This window comes from Abramis brama (assembly GCF_963993115.1).
Source record: "Abramis brama genome assembly, chromosome: 17".
Classification (NCBI taxonomy): domain Eukaryota; kingdom Metazoa; phylum Chordata; class Actinopteri; order Cypriniformes; family Leuciscidae; genus Abramis; species Abramis brama.
This window is the reverse complement of record NC_139979.1, coordinates 9,503,491-9,518,767: the sequence shown is the minus strand read 5'-3', so window position 1 is coordinate 9,518,767 and position 15,277 is coordinate 9,503,491. Positions and strand designations below refer to the sequence as shown.

The 15,277-nt window shown below is 38.9% G+C and overlaps 1 long non-coding RNA gene across 1 annotated transcript in view; it reads left to right on the top strand.

Moving 5' to 3' along the window:
- The window catches only part of LOC311067075, a 32,164-nt gene extending 26,463 nt beyond the window's left edge, over window positions 1-5,701 (top strand). The window contains exon 3 of the long non-coding RNA XR_014603178.1: window positions 5,594-5,701. This is a non-coding gene — a long non-coding RNA (uncharacterized lncRNA). The remainder of the gene's footprint in view (window positions 1-5,593) is intronic.
- Window positions 5,702-15,277: the final 9,576 nt, after the last annotated feature.

Genomic DNA, 15,277 nt, shown 5'->3' with positions numbered 1-15,277 from the left:
CCAGCTGGCCAGACTGCTCATTTTCTGAATGTAAATTAATTCGATGATTATGATTATGACATCTCCACGGATGCGAAAGCATGCTTACTTCACGCTGAAGACTAATAACAAGGCAGCGGTAATCGCTGCTCCATGGCTTTGCCTGATCCTGCTCACTAGATCAATGTCAGGGTAAAATTAAAATCTGACTCCAGGTCAAATGGCATTTCGCATATTTGTTGCTATGATCCAAAATTCCTCACTTTGACAGCAGAGCCCAAACCAACTCTCTCTGTCCATCTGCATTATCATTGCTGAGCTGTATAACGGCATGATATGCGATGCACTGTACAGTCTGGAGAGACCCTGTAATCAGAGCAGTTAATTTACAGTGACAGTGCACAGACGGACCAGATTCACTAGAGCTGAGAGAGATTTAGTTGATTTAGATGATAGAGATTTATGGGATGTCAGCAACTCCAATATATGAGATGAAGTGCAGAAACCAAATTAAGTCCTTTGGAGGGAGATATTGATTCTTCCCTCCTTTTCAGTTAACCGTTACACAAATCACAATATTATTTTGCTTGATAGCCTCACACAATATTTTAAGATTCAGTAAATCTCTACGTCTATGAAAAATTAAATGACGGTAACAAGATGACATTTAACTATGATGGTGCTCTGTCATATTGACAAGGAATTCATTACATACAACGGAGAAATATCGTTTATAACGTGCTTCCCTTTAGCTTGCATCATTTACAGGAAGGAAGGGAGGATCTTTCCTATCAAATAAGATCTTGCACTCTTAAATGAAGCAAATAGTAACAAGATAAAAATTTGCAACTCATACAGGGATGTTTAGAAGGCCAAAATCCTGTAAGGATTGAAGTTGACTGAAGGGAAACATTAGCCTGTTCTTTTAAACAGCATAATTGATTTACGGCAGGGTGTATCCGTGTGTACACGTCTACCAGGCAAGCTGTCGGTCCTGCTTTATCTTTATGTTCTGTGAAGGACCGGAGGCCACAAACACATTCTCTGCTGCTTCATGATGCTCGCCTGCTATCTTTCACTGACTGTGTGTTTTCACAGCTGAATGTATCTGAAGACAGATACTGAGTATGGAACACAAAACACAACATCACCATCCTTTACTCTGCTAAGTCTGAGGTCTCTAGTAGCGCTGCTGACATTTTAAAGAATATTTTCCTTTGCTTTAACTTTGGAAGTGATGTTTTATTAATTTTTTTTTTTTACCAACTTCAGAATATAATATGTAGCCGCATTAAACAAAAAATGCACAGTAAAACATTATTTTTCAAAGTTGTAAATAAAGCAAAAAAAAAAAAAAAAAAAAATGCTATTCTTTTCAGTTATACAGTCACAGGGGAAAAAATATCCATTTGAATCATCATTTGACAATAAGCATGATGTTAATTGCACATGGGTTTTGTAAATTATCTATAAGCCTGATTTACAAAAAGGAGAGGTGTTTGCATGAGGAGGAATGGCAATGACTTCACGGCATTTTCAATCATTAAACTACTATGCGATTTCAGAGCTTTGAGCTCTTGCTTAAACTGGATTATGGGTGATTAGTGAACAAGAGGCAGGGTTTTTTTTTTTTTTTTTTTTTTTTCAATGAAATACCACGTTGAAAACTCCTTTTATTGTTCTTTTTACAGACTGCCACGAACCAGAAACTTTAGTTCCACACACAGACAAACACACACTAAAACATTTATAAATATTGACTCCCAGTTCTCTCAAAGGAATTCCTCTCTGGCATCTGGACTGTCAGTAGGTCCACACTGTAATGTGCCTGTGGGATCTGGAAGCTCTCAGCCAAATCCCACAGGTGTCTAAAGTCTGTCTTCAGATATAATGGCCAAATTCTAATGCTTAACCATTTTAAAGCATGTGCGAGGAGCTTATCTGAGGTAAAGGTAAATGTAAAGGTAAACTGGAGTTATGACTTAATTGCTTCCACTTATATTGCATTCAATGAGAAAATCATCCAGACTGCAAATATTAAGAACATTGAAGTGTTACATTATATAAATATTTGTAATTAATCTAATTAATATGATATCCATCCATCCATCCATCCATCCATCTTCTTCCGCTTATCCGGGGCCGGGTCGCGGGGGCAGCAGTCTAAGCATGCTCAGACTTCCCTCTCCCTAGACACTTCCTCCAGCTCTTCCGGGGGGACACCGAGGCGTTCCCAGGCCAGCCGGGAGACATAGTCCCTCCAGCGTGTCCTATGTCTTCCCCGGGGTCTCCTCCCGGTGGGACATGCCCGGAACACCTTCCCGGGAAGGCGTCCAGGAGGCATCCGGAAAAGATGCCAGAGCCACCTCAGCTGGCTCCTCTCGATGTGGAGGAGCAGTGGCTCTACTCTGAGCTCCTCCCGAGTGACCGAGCTTCTCACCCTATCTCTAAGGGATCGCCCAGCCACCCTGCGGAGAAAGCTCATTTCGGCCGCCTGTATCCAGGATCTTGTCCTTTCGGTCATGACCCACAGCTCATGACCATAGGTGAGAGTAGGAACGTAGATTGACCGGTAAATCGAGCTTTTCGAAATCGAGATTGACCTTTTTCACCACGACAGACCGGTACAGCGACCGCATTACTGCAGAAGCTGCACCGATCCGTCTGTCAATCTCCCGTTCCATCCTTCCCTCACTCGTGAACAAGACCCCAAGATACTTGAACTCCTCCACTTGAGGCAGGAACTCTCCACCAACCTGAAGCGGGCAAACCACCCTTTTCCGACTGAGAACCATGGCCTCGGATTTGGAGGTGCTTTATTCTCATCCCAGCCGCTTCACACTCGGCTGCAAACCGTCCCAGTGCATGCTGAAGGTCCTGGTCTGATGGGGCCAGCACGACAACATCATCCGCAAAGAGCAGAGATGAAATCGTGTGGTCCCCAAACCTGACACCCTCCGGCCCCTGGCTGCGCCTAGAAATTCTGTCCATAAAAATTATGAACAGAACCGGCGACAAAGGGCAGCCCTGCCGGAGTCCAACATGCACCGGGAACAAGTCTGACTTACTGCCGGCAATGCGAACCAAGCTCCTGCTCCGGTCGTACAGGGATAGCCCTTAGCAAAGGGCCCTGAACCCCATACTCCCAGAGCACCCTCCACAAGATGCCGTGAGGGACACAGTCGAATGCCTTCTCCAAATCCACAAAGCACATGTGGATTGGTTGGGCAAACTCCCATGAACCTGTCTGGAGAGGGTATAGAGCTGGTCCAGTGTTCCACGACTGGGACGAAAACCACACTTTTCCTCCTGAATCCGAGGTTCTACTATCGGCCGTATTCTCCTCTCCAGTACCCTGGCATAGACTTTCCCGGGGAGGCTGAGAAGTGTGTAATATGATATCCTATTACATAAATAATATGATAATTCTAAAATAAACCTGGTAAATGATGGGAACTACCTAATTAGCTGGTGTGCTGCATTGGTTAGATTTCCCTTGCCCTCCAAACACATGACAGCACTGCATTCATTTGTTCACTACTATTTTGTGATTCAGTGAAGGAGCAATATAGAATCTGGCAACATGAAAACCAAGACTTCCTGAGATTGCTACACATCTGTTTTGAATTTGCTCTGGCTTTATTCCTTAACATTTGAGAAAGGCATAATCAGAGATTTAATTTTGACTTTTGATTGTGGTGTTTCCAAAATGCACTTTACATTCTTAAGACTGTGAGACTTTACACTCTTCCACAAAACCCTCCACATTAATGTGAAGGGCAAAACAAGGAGACAGCACATCTCCAAAGAAGCGATTCAACACTGCCCTCAAGGAAGTCTTTCAACAACTGGACAGGAAGATGGCATCAACATCACTGATGAAAGACAATCTAACGATTTTCTGATGGCATTTTTGGAGAAACAACAGAAGTTGAAGAGAAGCTGAACCAACTGGACCAAGAAAGTGAAAAGGTTGGATTCCAAATAAACCGATCAAAGACAATATGGATGAAAAACCACCAGGTCAAGCAAGGCTCCATCCAGATCAAAGAAGTCAATAGTTACACCTACCTGGGCCAATAAATTACAATGGGACACACCAACAGCAATGAGCTATCTCGACAGAAAGCAGCATGACGAAAGTTATTCTATCATCGGCGAGGTGATCACCACCAACGCCCCAAACCTTCAAGCCCATCTCTTCAATACCACCATACTACTAGCAATGCTATGTAGTGAGATGTGGTCTTTAACCAAATCAGATTAACAGAAAATTGCTGTAACTGAAAGAGCAATGGAGCGAAGTATGCTCAAAGTCACACGAAGAGACTGCAAATGTCACAAACAAAAATCACAAACAAATGTTTGCGGGAGGTGTCAAGATGTCAAAGATGCGATCACAGTATTCGTAATTAAATATTCGTAATTATCAAATTATCCCAAGGATACACAGAAAACACCACATACATGGTCACTGTTGTGTTGAGGCAGCACTTCCTGTGGGACCATGCAATTGTGATGAATTGTGCTTCCTCTCACTGGGAACATTGAAGTGCTTTTGCAGTGCTGTGATGTTATGACAAGTGAAAGAAAGATTTTTTTTAAAGAAGCGGATAGGCAACAATGGGAGGAGGTCAATGCAGTTTTCTAAACTTCCATAATGGAGATTTTTCCCTCAATGCAGGTTAGACAAACCTGAATGTAAAAAGTAAACAGAGAACTTTATCTCTGTGGGTGGTGCATCTTTACAACATTGGCAATAATAGCCCGGCAGGTTCCTTTCATCCTCCTAATGATGTTCAGAATATTCGGACGCTGTTATTGTGATTAAGAATGGTTAATGGATGCTCGAGTCACACCACTGGGAGGAGAGCACACATTCTCCTCAAACAGCCCGTCAAAAACACAGAGCGCACACAAAAGGACTCATCAAAGCCGTACCGATAAACTAGAAGAAAAAAAGGAAAAGAAAACTGCATGCACCCACAACGCAAGAAGGCTTTTTTGTTAATTTGTTTTATTATTTTTTATTTGTCAAAAAAGTTGCCAGTTGCCAGGGGTTCATAAATGCACAGCCGACTGACAGTAGTGCAAAAGAGTGCAAAATAACCAAAACATTGGAAATATTACCGAAAATAATCCATAGTCAGGGACATTGTTTGTTCATATTGGCTAGAGTGCCTGTTTTGTGATGATCCAGAATGGTTAAAGGCCACGTTTAAGTGTTAAAGTGCTTTTCAGAGCATATTTGTCATGTTCATTAACTATTCAGTGGGCATTACATAGTTTCTGCTGTCAGCCAATAGTCTAATCGTGCCTTTTGTACAGTATAAAATTACATGAAAATCTCAAAGTACAAATTCATAAATCACAATGCTGGGAAAGATCAGCTCTCCAAACAAACACTGGCACATTTATGACACCACATCACCCACAGTGTCGCCAGGACAAATCAAGTTAGCTGAAGTGTGTCATTTCTGCTCCACTTCCATCAAGCAGAACTGCAGAAATAATAACAGTTTCACAAACACTCCCCCATTTAGTATTGGCCAGACAAACAGATGACTAGAAATCAGTCTAGAAATGGATAACTTAGAATAATTGTCATCTCCAGTTTGTATCCAGCCTCCCATGGAAACTACAGATGCCCCAACACCCATGCAGAGACGACTCGAAGCCTGTGAAGAGACGACTCGACGCCTGTGCAGAGACGACTCGACGCTGGCGATATGTTTACATGATTAACTAACTGTATTTCTCTATGTACATTTCTGAAATACACTTTCTGTAAAGCTGCTTTGAAACAATATGTATTGTGAAAAGCGCTATACAAATAAATTTGAATTGAATTGAAATACACATTAATCTTTCCAGTGGTGAAATATCCCTTTAAAGCTTCAAAAAAGTGCAAAAGCATAAAAAAAAATATCATAAAAGTAGTTTGACTTGTGTGTTATATTCCAAGACTTCTGAAGCCATGCACTATGAATAGAGTGAAGTTTAAGTCTTTATTAAAAAAAATGTCCTTCCAGTGAGTTGAAATTTAGATCTGAATCAGTCCAATTCATGAATGAACCAGCTTTGTGAATCAGATAACCAGTGAGATCTGATTCATTCACAACAAACATTCTCTATTTCTCTCAGAATCAAGGCAAGAAGAGCTAGAGCAGATAACTAGAACACATGACTTTTGAATTTGTCAGTCTTTTCCTCCACCAAGTTATCATACGGCATCAGATATAGACTTTTAATATAGTACAAGGGTCATACTGACCATTTTTATAATCCTTTTGTGCTGCTTTTAGTCATTTTAACCCAAATAGTGATTCACTTCACCTAAGTACCGATTCAGGCCATGGCATTCCTTAAAAAAATGCACCTTTTGTGTCAACATAAGGAAGTCATGCTGGTTTGGAATAACATGAGAGTGAGTAAATAATGACAGAACTGTCATTTTTCAGTGAACTATTCCTTTAAATAATTTAAAAATAAAAAAGTATTTTTTGGGAAAGTATCAGAGGACAGAGGTTTAAAGATGCCACAGTGCTTCGCTGTAGGAAGGCTGAATCACAAAGGAGTTTTGCCAGGTTTTAGATTCTTTCCAACACTGAGCACTCCCACTCTGAACAGAACCGTTTTTCGACCACCCCTTAAAACACAGAACAGATCCAGCACAATGCCAAATCGACCTCTAAAGCCTTCTGCTAAGCGCAGGATGTGGGCACCCTTGTTTCTGTCACTCTGCCACAGTGCTGTAAAATGTCAGGCCTATCAGAATCAATGTTAGCTGTCTGTGTGCCACTACTCTCCGCCGTTTCCATCAGAAATCAGTTGAGCAGAGTCTACCCATCACCATCATAATAACTACGGCAATGATTTTGACCACACATCACTGATGAAAGAAGAAAAAGAAAGCATAAAAAGAAAAGAAAAGGATATAATATAATGCCGTGGGTCCGGCACTGTAATCATCTAATCACATTTTAATTGAAAAAAAAAAAAAGAAAAAAATAACAATGTGTCCATATCGTGTGTACCTTGGACGGCTGCATTAAGATCATGGGATCTCATTACACATAATCCATTTTAATTCCACCTCCCCTATTCTCCCTCTCCATCTTTTAATAGTGCATTCATATGATCAAATAAAAGAGTATCAGTGAGTGTGGTGGGTGAGTGGCCTTCATCAACTGTGTGGGGGAGATGTGCTTTTGAGAGGATGAGGATGACAGCATTAAATGTTAATGGACTGGGAAAGGAGCAGAGGTGGGCTGCTGATCAGCCTCTCGGTGAAGTGCACGCATCAGGACACAGCTGCAAGATACAACAGTGCTGGAGCAGCAGGCCTGCTCTTACATTGCCACTCAACTCAGAATTAAACGCATTAACAAGTGGCCGTGAAATCGCAATATTTGTTTATCAAGTGTGTATCTGAGAGAGCAGATGAACGGTTGCTGCTTAGTTCATTAATGAAAGAAATATTTAACAAGGCAAACTAAATAATTAAAAATGGAACAGGTGTCAAAATTATGTTTAGTAAGTTTCACTTTCATGGACTTTTAGTTTGTTTATCATCAGTTTTTCTTTGTTTAGCTTTCCCGCCACTCTTTAGTTGCCATGGTTACTGAGTATGATTAGTCATTCTGTTCAGCTGTTCGTCATTAATCACCCTTGTTTGCCTTACTAAGTTGCTGTGTTTTCAGTTCTCATTTGTCTGGTCATGTTAATGCTTAGGTTGTGTTTGTTTGTCTGCTTAGTTGACTCATGTGGATTATTAAAGACTTTCTGAACCTTCTTCATCCGGTGCTCTCTACAACCCAGCGTGACAACAGGTGCACACTTACTTAAGCTTCATATGCACTAAAAGATTCAGAGGAAAAAGAGTCCAAAAACTCTGTGTGGTTTCTCAGATGTTTCATCATCTTTTAAAATAGCTGCTATAACCCCAATTCTTTAGAGATCTGGTGCAGACCCTAACAAATTAGATCTTTTCCATCATGTCTCAAATCTTTCTTTTATTTTCAAAATTCTTGAAAAGGCAGTGGCAGCACAGGTTCATCCACTTGTATGAGTGTTTTCAGTCAGGGTTTCGCTCTTAAGTACGGAAACCGTCTTAGAGAGAGTAACTAATGATCTGTTAATGCCTGCTGATGGCGGGTCCTTATCTTTTCTTGTTTTGCTTGCTTTGAGTGCAGCTTTTGACACTATTTCACACAGTATTCTGTTGAACTGTTTATACGCTATTGGTATCACTGGTATTCCTTTTGCCTGGTTCACTTCATACCTATCAAACCGTACACAGTTTGTACAACTAAAAAAATTGCATTCCTAACCTTCTTCTGTTAGCTGTGGTGTCCCCCAAGGTTCTGTCCTAGGTCCCCTATTGTTCCTAATTTACCTTCTCCAACTTGGTAATATTTTCTCCAAATTCAGTATTAAATTCCACTGTTACGCTGATGATCCACAGCTACACAGCTACAAACCCTGATTCCATTCTTCATGCCTTATTGGCACTATTCTCTCTAGGTCCTGCAGTTTTTCTTTATCCATTGACGGTTCTTCCGTTTTTCCATCCAAATATTCATAATCAATTATTACAAGTTATGATTGATTATTAATATTTCTTTAGAGCTAATTTGCTAATTTTATTTTAAATATATTAAATTAACTGATTAAAAAAACATGCATAAGAGAGCAAAAAAAAACAAAAAAACAAAGAAAACATATCAAGGGCAAAATGTTGCTTAATTTTAGATAATACAATTAAAATATATATTAAAATTGTACATTTGTTTACAAGAGTATACATTTACTTGAAGCCTCAAGCATCATCTCATAGATGTGAGCAGAAAACAAAACATGTCTTAAGAGATGCAAAATATAGGCTTTTGAATAAACATGGCTCCAGGGATTACACAGTTACTGAGTTTAGCAGATGGCTACAGAGGAAAAATTGAAACGAGTCACAAACAGCAAACAATTCCCTGCAATGTCTTGAGGTTTTGCCTGGTTTATTTCTTTATTTATTCTTTTATTTTGCATTGCTTTAATTACACGGCGAGCCTCCGTGACTTCAGCTTAATGTGTGTGAGCATGTGTGAAAGAGAGAAGCTGTGTAAAGGGTGTATGTTAATATCCTCAATACTTCACCCAAAAATGAAAGTTTGGTTATCATTTATTCACCCTTAATGTTGTCTTATGTTCTGGGATTAGGTGCATGGACCACCCAAGTGGCTCATATGTGTCCAAACCAAACACCTTAATGACTTTCAGTTACTTCAATTATCAAACATACAGTGCACATGTTTTTGTTTGGAGGCACTATCTGTATTTAACTACACCCATTTGTGTTTAAAACAGCAGGACTGCAAATTTGGTCTGTACTTTGTTTATTTGTTCTTTCAAAGTCTTATCTGCTCAATAATCCAGCTAGAAGAGAGCAGCTAAATTGTGTCTGTTTTCTCAGGTGAGCTTGTTTTGTTTTTGTGGTCTGGCAGTGTTTCCTGACAGATAGCAAACCCTTAAGCATCCATCTGGAGTTGAAACTTGATATGTTAGGTAAGCTTCCAACATCCTCGATAACAAACCAAAGGAAACAAACTAGGCTACAACCATACTCAAACATAAATCTGATGGCATCCTTAAAGGGATAGTCCACCCAAAAATTAAACTTCTGTCATCATTTACTCACCATCTTTCTTCTGCAGAACACAAAAGTATATTTTGAATAATGTTAGTAAGAAAACAGTTTTGGTTCCCATTGACTTCCATTATATGTACACAAAATACAATGGAAGTCAATGGGAACCAGAACTGTTCGGTATACAAACATTCTTCAAAATATCTTTTGAGTTCTGCAGAAGAAAGAAGGTCATGCAGGTTTGGAATGACATGAGGGTGAGTAAATGATGACTGATTTATTTATTTATTTTGTTCATTTTTGGTAGGACTATCCCTTTAAATCTATAAGCAAAGCCCAAAATTCTGTGCGGTATAATTTTGTGCTCATCTTTGGAACTGCTCTTGACAATTAAGCAATTTTAAAAATGGATCACATGTTCCTGGATGCGGATTGGTCAATACATTGGTCTAACCATGTTGAAATTATAGCATTGTTATGCGTTTTGTGGAACTGATTGCTCTATAAATCCTTATGTTTTTCGCTCTCGTTTTGGTCTTTATTTGTTATCGTGTTATCTTGTGTTTGACACAATTTCACATTCTGTTGTTGTTGTTCTAATGCCAATAACTAGCCTGGCAAGCCAGACCTACATCAAGATGTTAGGTCTGGCAACTCACCATTGTCAGGGCTCAATCCGAGGGGCGGGATAAACGGCTGTCTTTCAAATTCGCTCTGCACGCAATAGGACAGCGCTTCAACCAACCAGAGCGTTTTCCCAACAGCGGAGCTAGTTGATAGATTAAACTTTTGCCGTATCTGGCCGGCAAAACTACGAACACATCTTCCTGTTTTAAGAATGACTTAAGTGCCGTTCTTTGTTCTTTTCTCAAAGAAAAGCTTAACTCCAAGTCCTCCAGAGTCATGGACAAAGCCGATTCGAAAAACCGCTGTTCGCCAGCAGCAGCTCTTCTTTGTTTTCAAGTAGCAGGGAATTCACGCGGAACCGTCACAACTCTGTCGTCATTATGTAAAGCCCGCCCACCGACTCTATACACGATGTGATTGGCCTGACTAGAGTTTGTTTTTTCCAGCTCGAAAGTCAACAGAGAGTTGCTAGACTACCCTGGCTGCAAAATAAATTTTGCTGCCGCTAGGGTGCGTCTAGATTTCTAGGCTATAACTATTCATCAAGAGAATACTAAGAACAATGTGTAATTATACTAATTTAGACTAAGATAATAACTCAAAGGTAATAAAACAAGCACAGAAATCTAAACACAAGAAAAAATTCAGCCACACTGTTTGCCATAAATGTCTGCTGAAATTCACGTTATCCCTGGCATCTACGTTCCCTCTCATTTATTTTTTTCATTACACACAGCTTCCTTAATAAAAGGGAGAGAAACTGAAATGAATTGTGGTGAGCAAAAGAGCCGAAGGAAGACAGAGAAAACGGGGTAAAATGTAAAAGCTTTTTGTGGAATTTCACACAAGTGAAAGCTTTGAGTGCAATGAAACATACTAATGTCACCATTAAATGGAACAATATTCTCTTACACAAGAAAAAAACTGAGATATACAGTTATTTTGGTTGTGTTAAAACAATCAATGGTCATTGGATGCCAATCAAATTAAACTTTGACAAAAAAGCGTCTGCCTCTTCCAGAATCGAGGACGTACTGAAGTTTGTTTTGGCGGAGGCTTTTGTTTACATCATCTGTTCTTTGTCATCAGAAGAGGCTTAATCTCCAAATTTGAGTGGGAGTGCCGACGGCATTAAGCAGGATCAAGTGGCTGAATCAGAATCACAGGGGGTTTAGGGCCTTCTTGCTAAAATGTGCCATCCACTCTAGAACAATGAACAGGAAGATTATCACTCTAAACCTGTATGAAAAGCTCTCTCAAACAAAGGAAAATCAATAACAAGTTCACCTGAATGAAAACAAATGATAAAGTGACATGTGGATGAGGAGTATTTGCACTAAAAAATAGGATCGGAAGATCAGAATAAAAGTTTTAAAAGGTTAGAATCTGTCAATAATTGAATGAAATCATGAACATAAATATCACACAAGAAATTACACTAATTTCTTATTATTATTTGAAATAAAAGGTGTAAAGTTTAGATTTAATTTTCTAAACTTTAGATTGTATCATTCAAACGTAATAACTAAATCTTAAATCCAAGTTCAAGTTCAAATCCACGGCATGTTTAGTCTCAAAAATTGAGCATTTTAAATAAACTCTAAGATAGGCACATACCATATTATAAATAAACTAAATAATCACTGTAGCTACAGAACCCCACAGGATTTAGTATAAATACAATGTTCGCCCACACAGTTGTTTGGCAAGTCACCAGTTTTTAGTTTTTTTTGGTAAATCAATACAATGTGCAAAACTTGAAGGTTAATTCGAGCAGAGATCACATATTAGCATAAAGCTATTACTGAGCTAATTAACCAAATGCTCATAAACGGCAAACAGTTCTGGATGCTGTTTTAATTATACAATTATTGAAATATTGATCAAGTGAAAACAGATTTATTTAAAGTTCACCCAAAAAAAATGATGTCATCATTTACTCACCCTTCATGTCGTTCCAAACCCGTAAGACACAAACACAAATGAAGATCTTTTAAATGAAATGTGAGAGATTACTGTCCCTCCATTGACAGCTACGCAACTACCATTTTGACATCAAGGTGAGTAAATGATGACAGAATTAACCCTCACTGTTGGAACAGTACGTACTGTATTGGTAATACTTGAATGCCTTTTCTGTTATAAAAAATAGTTATGTGAAGTTCCTAAACGTAATTTCAGGAGGAGTGAACCCATCTAATCTTTAAATGAACTGCTGGAGCATATAAGCAGCCGCTCACCTTGCTCCGGCATCTGTTTTGGCAACTCCTGAGTGTCACTGCCACAGTAGTGACTCTCTCGTGACTCCAAGTTGATAAACGTAACAGCAAAATGTGAGAGTGCTTCCAGAGTAAAGCAACTGAAATTCTTCAACAGCTCCCCAGGAGCCTCCTCCAAGCCACATCCACAACAGCGCCCCATTCAAACTTCCACCAGAGTCCAGCTACTATTGTCCCTAGTCTTGTATCTTCAACGCTGATTCTCCTTACTCCTTTGGGGCGGTCTTCCTTACTTTAAAACTGAATCTTCCATGGCATCTACTGCCACCAGCATTGATCGTGTCTATTCCAGCTTGCTGTCCTATATCTAATTCACACTCTTTGGGGGTATATCTAAGCTCGAGTTGAAGCTGCTTCCTTGAGCCTCTCCACTGTGGACAGAAAGCCAAATACATTTAACCTTAATAGCATAAAGATTATTCAAGCAAACAAACTCGAGAAGTGAAGTTCCTAAACGTAATTTCGGGAGGAGTGAACCCATCTAATCTTTCAATAAACTGCCGGAGCATATAAGCAGCCGCTCATCTTGCTCCAGCATCCCTCCACCTCCCCAGCTCCACCAACATAATTTAGGCATCTTGTTACCAGACTCATCTTCCAAGCATTAATAGTCCCACTGGGGAGTATATCTCCGCTTGAGTTGAAGCTGATTCCTCGAGCCCCTTCACTGCAGACAGCAAGCCAAATATGCTTTACCTTAATAGCTTAAAGATTATATGGGCAAACGAACTTGAGAAAAATGTATTGTATACAAAACCTCTCACAAGTTCCAAAAAGAGTGGCTTAAACGGTCAAATACACAAAAAAATTATGTCAAAATGCCGTCTTGGCGAATATTCAGTTTTGGAACCTAATTAGTTGAGAAAGATAAAGCAAGTTGTGTAACTATATTAAATCTGTGCATAAACTCTTAAAGTAACAGCAGTCTAATAAACCTGCTGCTATCTGTCATGTTACTCAAAGAACAAAAGACAAAGAAATCACTCTCTGCTCTTGACTGAATAACTTTTTTAACTAATTGTAAGCATTAATCTTTTTTCTTTTTTTTTCCAATGAGGACAATCCAGTGTTATTTTACATTTGATTATTTGACAATGTGCAGCAAGATAGAGGAGACCGACTTAGGGACTATCAAACAAATTTATGAGCATAGGGTGACTAGGAAGGGTCAGTTAGTCCTTTCTGATGTCACTCACCCATTGTGTACTGAACTTCAACTGCTTCCTTCAGGACGGAGACTTAAACTCCCCTTGTGCAAATCAAATCGATATAAGAATTCCTTTATACCTGCTGCAATTAGGTTTTTAAATTATTTATTATATGTGTGTTATTTTTTGTGTGTGTTGTGTTGCTATATGTGTATGTATACTGCTGTCTACATAAAGAATCGCCTTTAAGGACAATAAAGTTAAATCCACCAATTGAGAGAGAATTAGGGGTCTATTTTCTCATCGGTCAATAAAGCCAGGTGCGTTTCTGAGTAAATAACCATAAATATCAGCATGAATTTAACACCACCACATGACGCATTATCCAGCAAGCTGTAAAAGCTCTTGCTAAGGTTGTCTATTTGTATGCAAGTTGTTTTTAAAAACATATTTTTAAAGCAAACACAAAAAAGTTGTTATAAAACATATTTACAGGCAGCAATAGAGCAATTAAACTGACAATTTACTGACACTGCTATACTGTTCATGATTTCTCTTGCTTAAACCTGCTATTAATCATCTGTGGCCTTTCTGGTAATATATTCAAATACATTAATATAAAATCTTTCCTTTTTGAAGACACTTATTGTTTAAAACTGCATTAATCAAATTAGACAGTTAAAAGTATCATGACCTAGCTAAGATGTAATTAGTAACAAATTGATCCAGCAACCGTGACTAAAAATACAAATCACTGTACCATGTCTTCATCTATCCTCAGGTACCCTGGCTTTCAAGACCAATCAGCATCAAACACAAATGTGGAACAATTGCTTTGACTGTATTTTAATGAACTAGCCACAGAGGAGAGATCAATTTTGATGTACTCTCTTCTGGAGCTCACTGAAAGCCAGAAGACTGAAAGTTACTGAGTTTTGGTCAGACCTTATAAGACATCATATCCTCCATTAGCCATTTGCAAGTAGAGCACTAGAGGATTAATCTGATGGCAGCGGCTCACTAAAAAGGCAGAAAATGAAGGACAGACGGTACAAATATATATATATATATATATTCTCTAACATTGTCAATACAAGATTCAGATCAAAAATGTATGCACCTCTTGATGGAAATAACATTTATTTCCATCAAGAGGTGCATCAATAAAAAAATAAAAAGAAATGTTCCCAAACATATAAAATACTAGAAACATAATATCACAGCAATAATGATCCAATCATAGACTTTAAGTATATGCCTACATAAATCCTGCGATTTTTTTTTTTTTGGCCAGGCAGTGTAATATAATATAATAAAAAGGCTATATGCAGCAAGACATTTTAAATTGCCAAATGTATACAATTACTACTGTATACTGTACAGAATGACATGCAGTGTGGAAAATAGCAACCTACCAACCCAAAAGATTATTTACATTCTTATTCTTTCTGTCAGGACCAATAGATTGTGATCTGTGTGGCTTGGATTTTGCCGCATTAGGCTAGATTTACTGTGACAGTAGTTCATGTTTGTTTAAGAAATATTACGTCAAAGATTTCCTGTCCTGGGTTGTTTATGGTGCGATATCAGACGAGCAGCTCAAT